Genomic DNA, 16187 nt, shown 5'->3' with positions numbered 1-16187 from the left:
CCAATGATTTCTTTTTAGTCAGGGTATTGCTAATATTTTCAACCGGGGTTTCGGCTTTTTTTCTGATGATGGCTGCCTGCCACGGCTTTTTGTTGTGATTGATGTCTGGGTGAAACCGAGGCAACTGCATCATGATGTCGTTGACCACTTGATGTAGTTGATGTCGCTACCGTGGATGCGGTTCTCGCTTGATGCACTGTAAGACAATTAACAAAAACCAAACTAAGGAGTTACATGTAAAATAAATGGTAGCCACTTACATTCCGCCTTTACAAAATTCTCCAAACTCGTCTCATACTCGCCGCAGGCATAAAACAATTTGGCCAGCAGCAGATAGGCACCCAATGCAATGCCAGCTGTTTTGCCATTTTCCCCAGTTACCAAATTCAGGTTACGGCGGGCATCACTCAGGCCACTCTTTGCTTTGGCAAAATTACTTTCGATGGGTGGATTTTCTTCCAAATACGATTCCAAGCGAGCCTCACGAAAAACACTCTGGAAAAAAATGAATCACACAAAATAATAAATGTCGTAATCTCCTAGGCCTTGATTTTGCCACCTACCATTGTTGGGAGACCCCGTCTTCAGTTCATCGGTTAAATCAATTACCTTCTGCAATTTGCCCTCGCTGCGACAGGTCTCAATTAGTGTCTCAACCTTCGATGAATTACGTATCCTCCTGTCCAATCAATTCCTAATATTTGTTTTTGGGTGTTGCTGGGGACTCCAATGCTTCTATTCTCTTCTATTTTATTCGCTTATTTCGCTTTATTGGTGTGATGTTCAAAGCCGCGAAGTCGACGAAAAATCGATTTTTAGCACATATGCAAAAATCGATAGACCGAAAAGTCGACTTTTTTGTTAGACACAATAATCAAAAAGTCTAAAAGTCGACTTTTGCCACAGACTACTTATCCCTAGACCTGGATAAGTACTCCCCCTTGTTAGCCCTGTTACTAGGTGCAACTACCTATGGGGTTGTTTCAAAACTACTTTGAATACCGAGTTAAGTCGTGGTCTTAACGGGTTAAATACACCGTGCCCAAGAGTTGCGGACACTTCAAGGGTTCATAGAGGGTTAAATACGACGGACCCAAGAGTTACGGACACTTCAAGGGGTTCTTAGAGGGTTAAATTCCAACGGACCCAGGAGTTACGGACACTTCAAGGGTGATAGAGGGTTAATTCCGACGGACCCAAGAGTTACGAACACGTTACGACCGACCCGAGAGTTACAAACACTTCAAGGGTACTATCGCGAAGGGACCAAAGAGCTACGGACACTTCTTATGGTCTAAATTTTATGATCACCACTCTGACTCACCTGGTTTTCCAATTGGATCGTTGTCACCTGTGGGCAGCCAACACTTGATGTAAACAACAACGAGGGTCGCTTTCAAAGTTTGGGAAATTATTATAGTTTATTAATTAAATATATATAGTTTATATATATTTATAATTTAATTCATTTTAAATTCATTTTTATTTATTTTAAATTCATTTCAAATTCATTTTAATTCATATTCATTTATACTAAATCTACTGTGTGGACAAAAACGAGGTTATCGACTTTTGTCGTCACACTGCCACACTCGGACTCCGTAGCTGCGGTAAGCGACGATTCATCCTTGGCTGGGGGGATCCATCTTCAGATTCCGAATCCGGAGTGTAACTTGGGGACAGGGCTGAGGGTGGATTGCGTCCTGGAGTTGGTGGTAAACCCAAATCAAAGAAAATGCCTCTACCCGGAGTTGGGGGCAAACCACTGACGGATATCGGTGACACATTCGGGGACGGTGTGATGGGGTAGTCACGTTGGGTTCGTCGGGGTGGTGTGGATGGCTCCTCATCATCCGAGGAGATAACGATCGTCTCTATCGGTGGTGGGAGTGTAGGTTGCCTGACACGTCGCTCTTTCCTTGGGTGTAAGGGCCTTGTTGAGGTGGTCGGGCTAGCCTGACGTCTTTTGCCTAGTTTTGGTCGCTGCGGATCCGGTGTCACATTCAGGGCGACGTTTAATTCTTCGTTGGTGAGCCTGGTTAGGCTCATGGAATCGACCAGTTGGTACTGCTGCTTGTAATAAGCTTTGGTGCGCATGCTTTGGGGCTCCATTATAGATGTTTGGATATCTATAGGGGAAGATGAGAAGGATTTTTCATTAGTACAAACGCAACCTTTAAATTGTTCAGAATGGGTAACATAAGGTTTCATGTCGCTAAGATGGGCACTTCTTTCATTTTTCCCATCTAACCTACGTATTCTAGCGATAACAGGGGAGAGGAAATTAAGGACCTCAAAAGGACCGTCGAATTTAGGTGCCAATTTTGCAGCGAATTTCTCTGTTGCGTTGGATAAAGGATGTTGTTTAACGAGAACCAGGTCTCCAATATTCGGAGTCCACTCGCGTCGCCTAAGATTGTATCGACGCCTCTGTTCTTCCCCTGTTCTGGCCAAATTTCTTTTTACAACCTGAAATATTTCCTGGAGTTCGATTGTTCTCTGCGATGGCTCCACGACCCGAGCGCCAGACCCGGTGGTGACCTCATCGTATAAGGTTCCCGGGAGTCGAGGTTCCCGTCCTTGCACCAGGAAAGCTGGACTGTATCCCGTAGTCTCCGAGGCGCTCGAGTTTATCGCTAGTGAAATCTCAGGAAGATACTCGTCCCATTTGTTATGTTTGCTATCCGCCAGCTGTGCTATTATTGTTTTAATAGTCCTATTAGCCCGTTCCGTGGGGTTCTCCTGTGGACAATATGGCGCTGTAAACTGTCTGCGAACCCCAATCTCTCGCAAATAATTATCCAATATTCGACTCGTGAATTGGCTACCGTTGTCACTAATGAAAACTTTAGGGGCGCCGAAACGTGCTAGGATCCTTTCACGGAAAGCTCTGACCACTCCTTCCGCTGTAGCCTTCCGCATGGCGACCAATTCCACCCATATTGTGAAACGGTCGATGAATACTAGGAGCATAGAATTCCCGTGTTTTGTCCGCGGCATGGGGCCAACAAAATCGGCGCATATGGTCGCTCATGGCTCTTCTGGTATCGACAGCAACATTTCTCCCGCCGGTGCCATCTGATTGACTTTATACTTTTGACAGGATTCACAGCATCTCACGAATCTGGCGATGTCACGAGCCATCCCGGGCCAATAATAACGAGCTCCAACATTCTGAATGGTTTTGCGTATTCCCAAATGGCCGGCTGCAGATTGGCTATGATTCTCATGGAGTACCCGTTCCCCTAGATGGGATGGAACGCACAGTTTCCACGGCACGTCATCGTCGTCGTTAGTGGTTTTCTGGATGTGCCGGTAAAGCTGGGTACCTACAATGGAATAATCGGGGATTTTTTTGGATTTGCCTTGACCGTCTCCACTTTCTTCTTAAACCACTGACATTCTGCAAATGATTCCTCGACAGCGCGCTGCAGGGATTCGATAGGGTGCCGTGACAAAGTATCTGCCACCACATTTAACGAGCCTTTCCGATATTGTACTGTAAAGTTATATTGTTGGAGTTCCAAAGCCCACGGGGCCAGTCTACCAGTGGGATTATCAATCGAGTTCAGCCATTTCAACGCTAAATGGTCGGTGATCACTAGGAAATTGTATCCCTCAACATACTCTCGCATTTTCCGAATGCCCCAAACTATTGCCAAGCACTCCTTTTCTGTGGCAAAGTAGTTCCTTTCGGCTCCAATCAACGTGCGACTAGCATAGGCTATCACCCGTTCGCCTTCGTCAAATATTTGGGTCAGAACTGCTCCCAAACCATAGTCACTGGCGTCGGTTTGAAGAATAAATTTTCTGGTGAAATCAGGGCAAGCTAAAACCGGTGCCTACGTGAGCCGTGCCTCTAATACTTCGAACACCGTCTGCTGGTCCTCGGTCCACCTCCAGTGTTTTCATTTTTTCAGAAGCGATGTGAGCGGCTGGGCTAGGGTAGCGAAATCCGGTACAAACCTTCGATACCATGAAACCACACCCAAAAACCGGCGCAGCTCCTTAAGGGTTCCGGGTGCTGTCATTTCTTCTGCTACCTTGTCCGGATCCGTGTGTATCCCATTTCCGCTGACAACATGGCCCAGGTACTTTGTTTCCTTTTTAAAAAATTCGCATTTGTCGGGATTGATGCGTAGCCGAGCTTCACGTAATCGCCGAAATACCTCCCGAAGATTTTGTAAATGTTCTTCCAGCGATTTTTTTACAACGATTATGTCGTCCAAATAGGCGAACGCGTGTGGTTCCATCTCGGGTCCAATTATACTATCCAATGCTCTCTGGAATGTGGCGGGAGCCGAATGGAGACCGAACGGCATAACCTTCCATTGATATAACCCTCGACCTGCAACTGTGAATGCGGTATACTTTTTGCTCTGTTCTTCCATCGGTATCTGCCAATATCCGTCTTTCAGGTCGAGGCTGCTGACAAATTTTGCCTCCCGAAGGTGGTTTAAGATGGAATCTATCCTTGGGAGAGGATGCGCGTCTGGTTCGGATTTACTATTTAGTTGCCGAAAGTCTATACATAGTCTCCATGTCCCGTTCTTCTTCTTTGCTAGCGTAATCGGGGAACTATAAGGACTGCGCGAGGGTTCTATATATCCTTGTGCCAGGAGCTCGTTGATTTTGCCGTCGATGATTGCCTGCATGGCCGGGTTCCGAGGTGCATACCTGAATTTGAACGGCCGGTCATCCTTCATAGAAATCTTGTGCGTGGCAATCGTGGAAGGGCCGCGTGTGTCGCTAAATTTCTGAAGCTCTCCTTCTAAAAAATCCTGTATCCTTTTTTGTTCTTTAAGTTCAACACCACTTACCGTGTCATATCCGGAAGTCTCACGCATTTGGTCATCTTTTGTCAGATCCGCAGTGATCATTGTCTGGTGTCGGTGCTGCTCCGGCTGAACCTTAAATACGCAAGTAAGACCGGCGCACGTTATACGGGCTTCAACTTCTGTTAAAAAGTTTAGGCCAAGAATCAAATCTTCCGTGGCATCCGGCATAACAAGAAGCCGCATTCTAATTCGTCGGTTGCCGAAGGTAAAGAGACTATCAACAGCTTCCAAAACTTGGCGTTGTGAGCCATCCGCCAAGGTGACTGTTGCGGCTTATGGAACACTCGGGGACTCGGTCTGAAGAATTACGGCCAATTTCTCACTGATGAAACTGCTCGTTGCACCGGTGTCAACTGTGGCAGGGATATGTCGGCCGGCTATAATTATAGACGCCACAAGTCTTGTACCCTCAACGCTGAGAGATGTGCTTAGTGGAGGGGCCTTGTCTTCTCTGACGGATTCTCTTCCCCTCGAGTTGTGCGAATCCGATTGTCGTTTCCCGATGGCAGGCGGCAACAGTCTATCGTTCGTGTTCCTCTCAGTCCACAGACCCAGCAGAATAGTACCTGTGGGTTCTGACAGCGCGCAGCAAAATGTCCCTGTTGAGCACAGCGCCGGCATGCAGTTTTTGGGTCGATGCGTCCTTGTGGCTGCTCCATATTTGTGGGTTCCATAAGTCGATGCTGCTCTCTAACGGGACCGGTACCCGGAGGTAGACTCTCGAGATCCTCAGCCACCTCCAACAGTTCTCTCAACGTTATGAAATCCCGACGGCGAATGTACCACAGATACTCGGGTAACGCGTTCCGGAAGATCCGTTCTAGTTTCTGGTCCTCACTATAGGTGGTATGCCGCATGAGGTTCTGCATACACAGGTTATAGGCTTTAAATGTCTCACGATGTTTCTGCTTCCTTTTCCTTATTTCATCCTCCAGTTATTCAAAGTAGCGTGCCGGCAAGAAAAAATGAAGAAATTCCTCGAAAACCAGATCAAAACATTCTCTCGTAAGACCTCTGGCATCATTCGGGGCAATTCATCCATGTCCACCTCGTACATGTGTGCCAACTCTTCTAGTCGTTCCACGAACTCCAGAGGTCCGCGTGTTCCGTCATAGGTTATATTCCATTTCCGCACCTGATCCGCCACAGCCCGGGGATCTCTGACGGCGGGAACATCTGGTTTAGGCAATATTGTGGTCCTTCCTCCAGTCTCGTTAGCCTTTTCGGATCCACCTTTCTCTACACTCGGTGTAGACGCAGAGGTAATAGAGATGTTGGGTGTTTCCATTGGAGTGAGGTATTTGGCCTCCTGGCTGGTTGACGGTTTCTCATGCCGCTCTTGTAGTTCCAAAAACCGATCCAACTGTTCTTGCGTGCACTCGTCCGATAGCAGCAGAGCAAACCTTCTTCGAAGTTCATCCACTGTTCCTGTTGTTTGACATTCAAATTCCTCCAATGACTGAAAGAGTAACAACACAGATTGTTTGGATTTAATCAAAATTTTGGTTTATTGCTGGGTTTTCGGGGAGTTACAGTTGGATATTATTATATGCAGGTTTATGCTTTATTAAAATACATATGTCCTTGTCTTGGCGTTGTGGGAGACCTGGATGAGTTCTCCACTGGTCTGAGATGAGAGCTCCGGAGACCTTGATAAGTACTCCTTCCTTGTTTCGGCTCGAGTCCTTTGTGGGAGACCTGGATAAGTACTCCCCCTGTTAGCCCTGTTACTAGGTGCAACTACCTATGGGGTTGTTTCAAAACTACTTTGAATATCGAGTTCAGTCGTGGTCTTAACGGGTTAAATACACCGTGCCCAAGAGTTACGGACACTTCAATGGTTCTTAGAGGGTTAAATTCCAACGGGCCCAAGAGTTTCGGACACTTCAAGGGTTCTTAGAGGGTTAAATTTCAACGGGCCCAAGAGTTACGGACACTTCAAGGGTTCCAGACGGGTTAATTCCGGCGGACCCAAGAGTTACGGACGCTGCAAGGGGTTCTTAGAGGGTTAAATTCCAACGGACCCAGGAGTTACGGACACTTCAAGGGTGATAGAGGGTTAATTCCGACGGACCCAAGAGTTACGGACACTGCAAGGGGTTCTTGGCGAGATAAATTCCAACGGGTCTAAATTTTATGATCACCACTCTGACTCATCTGGTTTTCCAATTGGATCGTTGTCACCTGTTGTCGTCTTCGCCGTTGTTCCCTGACTGATCCCTTTTCTAACAAGAACTTTCCCTTTTATAGACTCCAGTCACTCTATTCCTGTTGTTGTAACAACGGTCATTATTTTCCTTATTGTCCGTGGCCGCGCATTCTCGTTACGTTGGTTTGTTGTTGTCACTTCGCTAGCCTCTATTCCATTGGTCGATCACTGCCTTGTTACGCCGTTTGTTAGTTGTTAGTGTTGCTTGGTCGTCGCCTGTGTTGCTTTGTTTGTTTGTTGTTCTATCGTTGCGTTGCGTTGAGTGGCCTTGAGTTGATCGACCAATGAACCTAACGGGCAGCCAACACTTGATGTAAACAACAACTAGGGTCGCTTTCAAAGTTTGGGAAATTATTATAGTTCATTAATTAAATATATATAGTTTATATATATTTATAATTTAATACATTTTAAATTCATTTTTATTTATTTTAAATTCATTTCAAATTCATTTTAATTCATATTCATTTATACTAAATCTACTGTGTGGACAAAAACGAGGTTATCGACTTTTGTCGTCACAATTGATGTCGTTGAAGAAAAATACAATACAACATTTATTGCGTATTCTTGGTGTCTATCCACCATAAATCGGCATCTCAATCACCTCCAAAGTCTTGTAAGTAATTGTTCCCATGCTATAGCTCCACCAGTTACACAATCTCCTCCAGTTCCACCATCTCCATCAAATTGTCACAATTATATGCCACCTATCACCTTGTCTCCACCTTCAACTTCGAATACTGTGCAATCCACCACTCCGATAGATGGTTGTGAATTGCAAAATTCTTCCACCACCAATAGCTACTCCAATCCACCTGTCGATAATAATAGTCTTGTTGTTCCACCTATCGACATTGAAATTTTTTCTGGTGATTTTATATCTTGGCCCACATTTCGCGATCTTTTCACCATCATATTTGTAAATAATTCTCAAATATCAGACATTGAACGTCTCTGTCACCTAATACAGAAGACCACCGGTGAGGCTCGTGAAATTGTTTTCAAATTTCTACTCACCAATTGTAGTTTCCCTCTAGCGTGGAAAGCCCTCTCAGATACGTATGAGAATAAACGTATCGTTGTTAATAGTTACCTTAAAAGTTTGTTTGAACTCCCCTCCACAATAGTTGAGACTGTTGCTGGCCTTAAAACTATCCAACGTGGGATAAATAGTTGCCTTGCTGCAATGTCAGTCTACGATGTCACCACGGATCATTGGGATCCGATTGTTGTTTACATTTGTTTGCAGCGTTTACCAAAATTGACTTTGACTTTGCGGGAGCAAAGTATTAAAAACAAATCGTCGTTGTCCTCTTGGATAGAATTAGACGCATTCCTCACAGAGGGGATACAAACATTGACTTGTTTAGAACATATCCTCCCCACCAAAAATATGTTGTCGTTGACATGTAGTTAAAACGTGCAATAGTAAACATAGTTGCACTACATGCAAGCAAAGGCACAACAGCCTTCTCCACCGGCCACTAGTCAATAAAGTTTTTGCTTTCTCCAAGTCACCTCCGGCTTTTACAAAGGTCAAAAATCGAGGACAGACTTCGTTGCCTCGTTCTTCGGAAAAACCTTCTCCGGCGTTTACTAAAGTCAAAAGCCGAGCATCTAATTTGTCGCACCCTTCTTCGAATAAGAAAGTTGTAAATCCACCGATACCAAGATACCAATGTTCTCTTAGGAACATCAGTGGTAAATATTGTTCACAATGGCAAATCATATCTTGCTCGTGCCATTATTGATCCTTCCTCCAAGGTATATGTTTTAAGTAAAAAAACTTAAAAATGCACTTGGCATTTCTGATAATTCAGAGAAAGAATCCAACCCTGCTCCACCAAGAAAAATGTGTTCTCTTAAGTTGTCTTCCCCAAAAATTCGTCTAAAATTGTTGAAGCAAAGGCATTTGTTCGGCCTAATGTCAAGGGGAAATTCTTTTCGAATCCACCCATATCGACGTTAAAATCTAGATTTCCTAATTTAGATTTAGCTGACACCTTTGACGGCAGCCCAATAGATTTGCTACTTGGCGCTGATCTTTATCCCCAAATACTGGAAGCCGAACCACCAAAATTAGTTTTAAATTCATTGTTGGCCCAAAAGTCTATATTCGGGTATATACTGACCGGTTCAGTTCCAGCCACCTAATCTCCCACCTATAATAAAAATCGATCACCTTATCGTTGAATATCGTTTGTATACTTGAGTCACCCATTTACTAAACTTGTGTCGTTTACTAAATTTGTAATATGAAGCTCACTTGAAATCTGAATTTACGTTCATATAGCTTTTACTAACCCATATTCCAATTTTATTGTTAATTGCTACTTTTGTCAACTTCCCGAGCTCAGTCAATCACGTCTGCTGATTGACACCACGGGCATCTCCTCTGCAAGTTCCGTCAGTGGAGACCGTAGAGTGCAGATGCCACCGAGCGGTGGTTGTTGCTGGTTTGCTCTCCTTGCTCGACACTTTTCTCCCATTGGAATATGTTAATGTAATAGTAAACGACAACCGATCCTCAGCGATCACCGCAATCCTCTGTGATTGCACGAACCACAGCGTTCACTTGTCGTTTAATCTCCTTAGAGTTAACTTGACGACCAACCACCTTAGAGTTAACTTGTCTACGCATAACGTCTACGCGTTACTAACAGGTCTCAGCGCCGCCACCATAAATTACAAGAGGTAATTTATTTGTTGTAGTAAAGAAAAGAAGACTATCAATAAACCGAGATATTTAGAATAATTAACCTAATAATCCTTGTGTTTTATTGTCTTTGAACTTTCTTTTCTTTTCCATTTACACCATTAACTGCTTGGGAGCGCTCGTTGTCGCTTCACCCCGCTCCCTTGAGTTAATCATTGATCACCCCCAACCACTACACACCACCCCGGCGAGGAGTAGAGCAGACCCCTCGCCTAAACAGTAATAAATCATTGGAAATGCAATATGTGCATAATTCCTTATGAACTTTCTATAATACTCTGTCATACCTATTTTTCTTTTTTTGCTACGTCTACTTCTATAAAATAATCTTCGAAATCTATTTTAACTTTTAGTTTACACAAAATGTCTTGCCCAATTATGGCATTATATTTTTTTCCTATCAAATCATTGACCATCCAAGTTATGAAGCCGACTGTATTAAATTCGTCTGGGTATGGTGTTGTTATTTGTTTACCTATTTCCGTTAATCCGTTTAATGTCCTGAAGTACATCTTCGGCTTAACATCTGTGACCCATGACATTTTTTAATGAATTAGGGGATATTATACTTCTCGTAGAGCCTGTGTCAATAAGACAACTTATTTTTTGGTCTCTAATAGTAAGTCTTACTATGGGCAATTGTGAATCTGGGCCTCTTCGATAAAATTTTCATCGCACTGAATGTTAACAGTATTCATAAAATGTTGGCCCGAATTCTCAATAGTTTTAGCGGACATTTTACTTTGTTTATATTTGTTTTCTTGTGTGTAATTTTGATTAGTTTGTCTTCTATTGTTGTTATTATTAATATTCTGCTGGAAATGTTTATATTTTGTATTATAATTTTGTGTCGTTCCTCTCTTCCACCGTTCGCCTTGTCTATTGTTTTGTGTATAATATACTTGTTCCGGCATATTTTCCTGTATATTATTTCCATAATGTTTTTTTTATTAGTGGTAGTGTTATATTGCGAATATCTATTGTTGTTAGTATTATTTTCTTCTCTTTTTCTGTAAGGTTTTTGGTCAAGGGCTTTCCTATGCCTGAAATCGATCGATCTTCTACCGTCCTAAAGTCTGAGTCTTGTATATTTAGAAACGATATCCTTAAGAGTCTCTTCTTCTGAAATATGGGCTCTAACATGCCCGTCAATTTTTTCTAATAGTAAATCAACAAGATCCCTATCGACATTCATAGGTTAATATATCTGAGGCTTTCTTATATCTATTTGAAATAACTCATTTATTTCGTACTTAGCATCAAGAAAGTGTTTAAATAGTTCTCTAAGGTTATTAACTTTTACCTGTCTGCAAAAATTAAAAATTTCTGCATATGCTTTTTGTGGTTGATTTTGTAGCAATATCTGATTTTTTAATGTATCCCACGATGTTCCATTCTCTAGTAGTCTGATGCGATTTCTCTATTTTCCTAGAATCTTCTCATTTGCAACAATCTATAAACCGTATTTTAAAAGGTCCGGATTTCCGACACATAGCGCCAACGTTGATTCTACGGAATTGATAAAAGATCTAGGGTTATGTTTGTTGTCCAACGGCTTCAGTCCTCGAAATTGATCTATAATATCCTTTGGCGCTAGATTAATCAAAGTTTGCTGTTGTTGTAATTGCTGCAGCATTTGTTGTTGTTGTAGTTGCTGTTGCATTTGTTGTTGTTGTAGTTGCTGTTGCAACTTTTGCATTAGGTCTTCTTGCTTTCTTACGGCACTTTCCAAGTCCTCCATATTTCTGTTGTTATCGAAGGCGGTATTACGTTTTGTTGACATATATATGTGTTGAATTATTGATTTATTTTTTTTTATTTTATCTCCTTAGTTCTTTAATATTTTTTTTAATATTTTTACAGTAACTTAGTTTTTAGTACTGACCGTAAATTTATATTTGTTGTGAGCCGTAAACTTATGTTTGTCCTTTTAACATATATTTGTTGATTTATTAATTTTTCAGTTCACAATTTTTTTTATATCTTGTCTTATATAAATTTTCTTAGCAAACTAACTTAGCCGAACTTTACAATGCCTTAAAACGGAGTTTTTTTCTATCCAATTCTTCGGAATTGAATAGCCCGACTGCGCCAGTAACGTGGATTAAAAAATACACGGTTTCTCTTTGGAGTCTTGTTTATTTGAGAGTTTGTCTTAAGACTGAAATTTAAAAATATAGAAATAAAAATGATAGATACTTGCATTCAATGCAGCGAAACATTTATGCTTACGTTGCATTGAATGATTGCCTCTGAATGTGGGAACGAAAACAAGAGTGTCAAATATCATTTGAGAACTTTTGTATTTCGCTTCATCCATGACAATTGTTTACTTATTATTAGATTATCTTCTAAACAAGCTTCATCTTTGACAATTGTTTACTTAGTATTAGATTACTATACATCCAGAGATGGGGATGTAACTTGCGTGAAGACTTGATAAGCCATATTCAAATAGGTTTCCCTTAATAGGAAAGCTTTTCACCAAATTTAGATCCTTCATATTTTTGGGAGTCGCGCTACAGATTCTACATGTTTGCGTAGCCGATTCCGATATGGCACTGAAATTGCTGTTTATGTTTTCAATTTCTCTGCGAGACAAGTCTGCCGATTCTTTCTCGCAAAGTAATTTAATGGGTCGACAATATCAGGTAGAAGAAGGCCGACAGTTTTTCCATAAAACGGTCGGTCGTTTCTACACTATGAGCTACTATACTAGCTGCAGCTACCAACAATGCTTCTGATGGCACATCTTCAGTGAGGCCTTACAATTTCTTAACTTGCGTTTTTTGCAACAATTTCGGAAGTTGCTGCTTTTTGTTTTCAAAAAACCTCATTTCTTCTACAGCTTTTCCACTTTTCTACAAGCTTACTAGTAAAATTTTGTCACAATTATATGCCACCTATCACCTTGTCTCCACCTTCAACTTCGAATACTGTGCAATCCACCACTCCGATAGATGGTTGTGAATTGCAAAATTCTTCCACCACCAATTACTCCAATCCACCTGTCGATAATAATAGTCTTGTTGTTCCACCTATCGACATTGAAATTTTTTCTGGTGATTTTATATCTTGGCCCACATTTCGCGATCTTTTCACCACCATATTTGTAAATAATTCTCAAATATCAGACATTGAACGTCTCTGTCACCTAATACAGAAGACCACCGGTGAGGCTCGTGAAATTGTTTTCAAATTTCTACTCACCAATTGTAGTTTCCCTCTAGCGTGGAAAGCCCTCTCAGATACGTATGAGAATAAACGTATCGTTGTTAATAGTTACCTTAAAAGTTTGTTTGAACTCCCCTCCACAATAGTTGAGACTGTTGCTGGCCTTAAAACTATCCAACGTGGGATAAATAGTTGCCTTGCTGCAATGTCAGTCTACGATGTCACCACGGATCATTGGGATCCGATTGTTGTTTACATTTGTTTGCAGCGTTTACCAAAATTGACTTTGACTTTGCGGGAGCAAAGTATTAAAAACAAATCGTCGTTGTCCTCTTGGATAGAATTAGACGCATTCCTCACAGAGGGGATACAAACATTGACTTGTTTAGAACATATCCTCCCCACCAAAAATATGTTGTCGTTGACATGTAGTTAAAACGTGCAATAGTAAACATAGTTGCACTACATGCAAGCAAAGGCACAACAGCCTTCTCCACCGGCCACTAGTCAATAAAGTTTTTGCTTTCTCCAAGTCACCTCCGGCTTTTACAAAGGTCAAAAATCGAGGACAGACTTCGTTGCCTCGTTCTTCGGAAAAACCTTCTCCGGCGTTTACTAAAGTCAAAAGCCGAGCATCTAATTTGTCGCACCCTTCTTCGAATAAGAAAGTTGTAAATCCACCGATACCAAGATACCAATGTTCTCTTAGGAACATCAGTGGTAAATATTGTTCACAATGGCAAATCATATCTTGCTCGTGCCATTATTGATCCTTCCTCCAAGGTATATGTTTTAAGTAAAAAAACTTAAAAATGCACTTGGCATTTCTGATAATTCAGAGAAAGAATCCAACCCTGCTCCACCAAGAAAAATGTGTTCTCTTAAGTTGTCTTCCCCAAAAATTCGTCTAAAATTGTTGAAGCAAAGGCATTTGTTCGGCCTAATGTCAAGGGGAAATTCTTTTCGAATCCACCCATATCGACGTTAAAATCTAGATTTCCTAATTTAGATTTAGCTGACACCTTTGACGGCAGCCCAATAGATTTGCTACTTGGCGCTGATCTTTATCCCCAAATACTGGAAGCCGAACCATCAAAATTAGTTTTAAATTCATTGTTGGCCCAAAAGTCTATATTCGGGTATATACTGACCGGTTCAGTTCCAGCCACCTAATCTCCCACCTATAATAAAAATCGATCACCTTATCGTTGAATATCGTTTGTATACTTGAGTCACCCATTTACTAAACTTGTGTCGTTTACTAAATTTGTAATATGAAGCTCACTTGAAATCTGAATTTACGTTCATATAGCTTTTACTAACCCATATTCCAATTTTATTGTTAATTGCTACTTTTGTCAACTTCCCGAGCTCAGTCAATCACGTCTGCTGATTGACACCACGGGCATCTCCTCTGCAAGTTCCGTCAGTGGAGACCGTAGAGTGCAGATGCCACCGAGCGGTGGTTGTTGCTGGTTTGCTCTCCTTGCTCGACACTTTTCTCCCATTGGAATATGTTAATGTAATAGTAAACGACAACCGATCCTCAGCGATCACCGCAATCCTCTGTGATTGCACGAACCACAGCGTTCACTTGTCGTTTAATCTCCTTAGAGTTAACTTGACGACCAACCACCTTAGAGTTAACTTGTCTACGCGTTACTAACAGGTCTCAGCGCCGCCACCATAAATTACAAGAGGTAATTTATTTGTTGTAGTAAAGAAAAGAAGACTATCAATAAACCGAGATATTTAGAATAATTAACCTAATAATCCTTGTGTTTTATTGTCTTTGAACTTTCTTTTCTTTTCCATTTACACCATTAACTGCTTGGGAGCGCTCGTTGTCGCTTCACCCCGCTCCCTTGAGTTAATCATTGATCACCCCCAACCACTACACACCACCCCGGCGAGGAGTAGAGCAGACACCTCGCCTAAACAGTAATAAATCATTGGAAATGCAATATGTGCATAATTCCTTATGAATTTTCTATAATACTCTGTCATACCTATTTTTCTTTTTTTGCTACGTCTACTTCTATAAAATAATCTTCGAAATCTATTTTAACTTTTAGTTTACACAAAATGTCTTGCCCAATTATGGCATTATATTTTTTTCCTATCAAATCATTGACCATCCAAGTTATGAAGCCGACTGTATTAAATTCGTCTGGGTATGGTGTTGTTATTTGTTTACCTATTTCCGTTAATCCGTTTAATGTCCTGAAGTACATCTTCGGCTTAACATCTGTGACCCATGACATTTTTTAATGAATTAGGGGATATTATACTTCTCGTAGAGCCTGTGTCAATAAGACAACTTATTTTTTGGTCTCTAATAGTAAGTCTTACTATGGGCAATTGTGAATCTGGGCCTCTTCGATAAAATTTTCATCGCACTGAATGTTAACAGTATTCATAAAATGTTGGCCCGAATTCTCAATAGTTTTAGCGGACATTTTACTTTGTTTAAATTTGTTTTCTTGTGTGTAATTTTGATTAGTTTGTCTTCTATTGTTGTTATTATTAATATTCTGCTGGAAATGTTTATATTTTGTATTATAATTTTGTGTCGTTCCTCTCTTCCACCGTTCGCCTTGTCTATTGTTTTGTGTATAATATACTTGTTCCGGCATATTTTCCTGTATATTATTTCCATAATGTTTTTTTTATTAGTGGTAGTGTTATATTGCGAATATCTATTGTTGTTAGTATTATTTTCTTCTCTTTTTCTGTAAGGTTTTTGGTCAAGGGCTTTCCTATGCCTGAAATCGATCGATCTTCTACCGTCCTAAAGTCTGAGTCTTGTATATTTAGAAACGATATCCTTAAGAGTCTCTTCTTCTGAAATATGGGCTCTAACATGCCCGTCAATTTTTTCTAATAGTAAATCAACAAGATCCCTATCGACATTCATAGGTTAATATATCTGAGGCTTTCTTATATCTATTTGAAATAACTCATTTATTTCGTACTTAGCATCAAGAAAGTGTTTAAATAGTTCTCTAAGGTTATTAACTTTTACCTGTCTGCAAAAATTAAAAATTTCTGCATATGCTTTTTGTGGTTGATTTTGTAGCAATATCTGATTTTTTAATGTATCCCACGATGTTCCATTCTCTAGTAGTCTGATGCGATTTCTCTATTTTCCTAGAATCTTCTCATTTGCAACAATCTATAAACCGTATTTTAAAAGGTCCGGATTTCCGACACATAGCGCCAACGTTGATTCTACGGAATTGATAAA

The 16187-nt window shown here is 41.1% G+C and overlaps 1 pseudogene; it reads right to left on the bottom strand.

Moving 5' to 3' along the window:
* Positions 1-38: 38 nt before the first annotated feature.
* Positions 39-16187, bottom strand: part of LOC133325760 (uncharacterized) — a 58122-nt pseudogene continuing 41973 nt past the window's right edge.

This window comes from Musca vetustissima, unplaced genomic scaffold (assembly GCF_032173495.1).
Source record: "Musca vetustissima isolate MV318-11 ecotype Yass unplaced genomic scaffold, APGP_CSIRO_Mvet_v1 utg24037, whole genome shotgun sequence".
NCBI classification, from domain to species: Eukaryota; Metazoa; Arthropoda; class Insecta; order Diptera; family Muscidae; genus Musca; species Musca vetustissima.
Note: the sequence above shows the minus strand (reverse complement) of the source record. Positions and strands in the feature narration are given on the sequence as shown.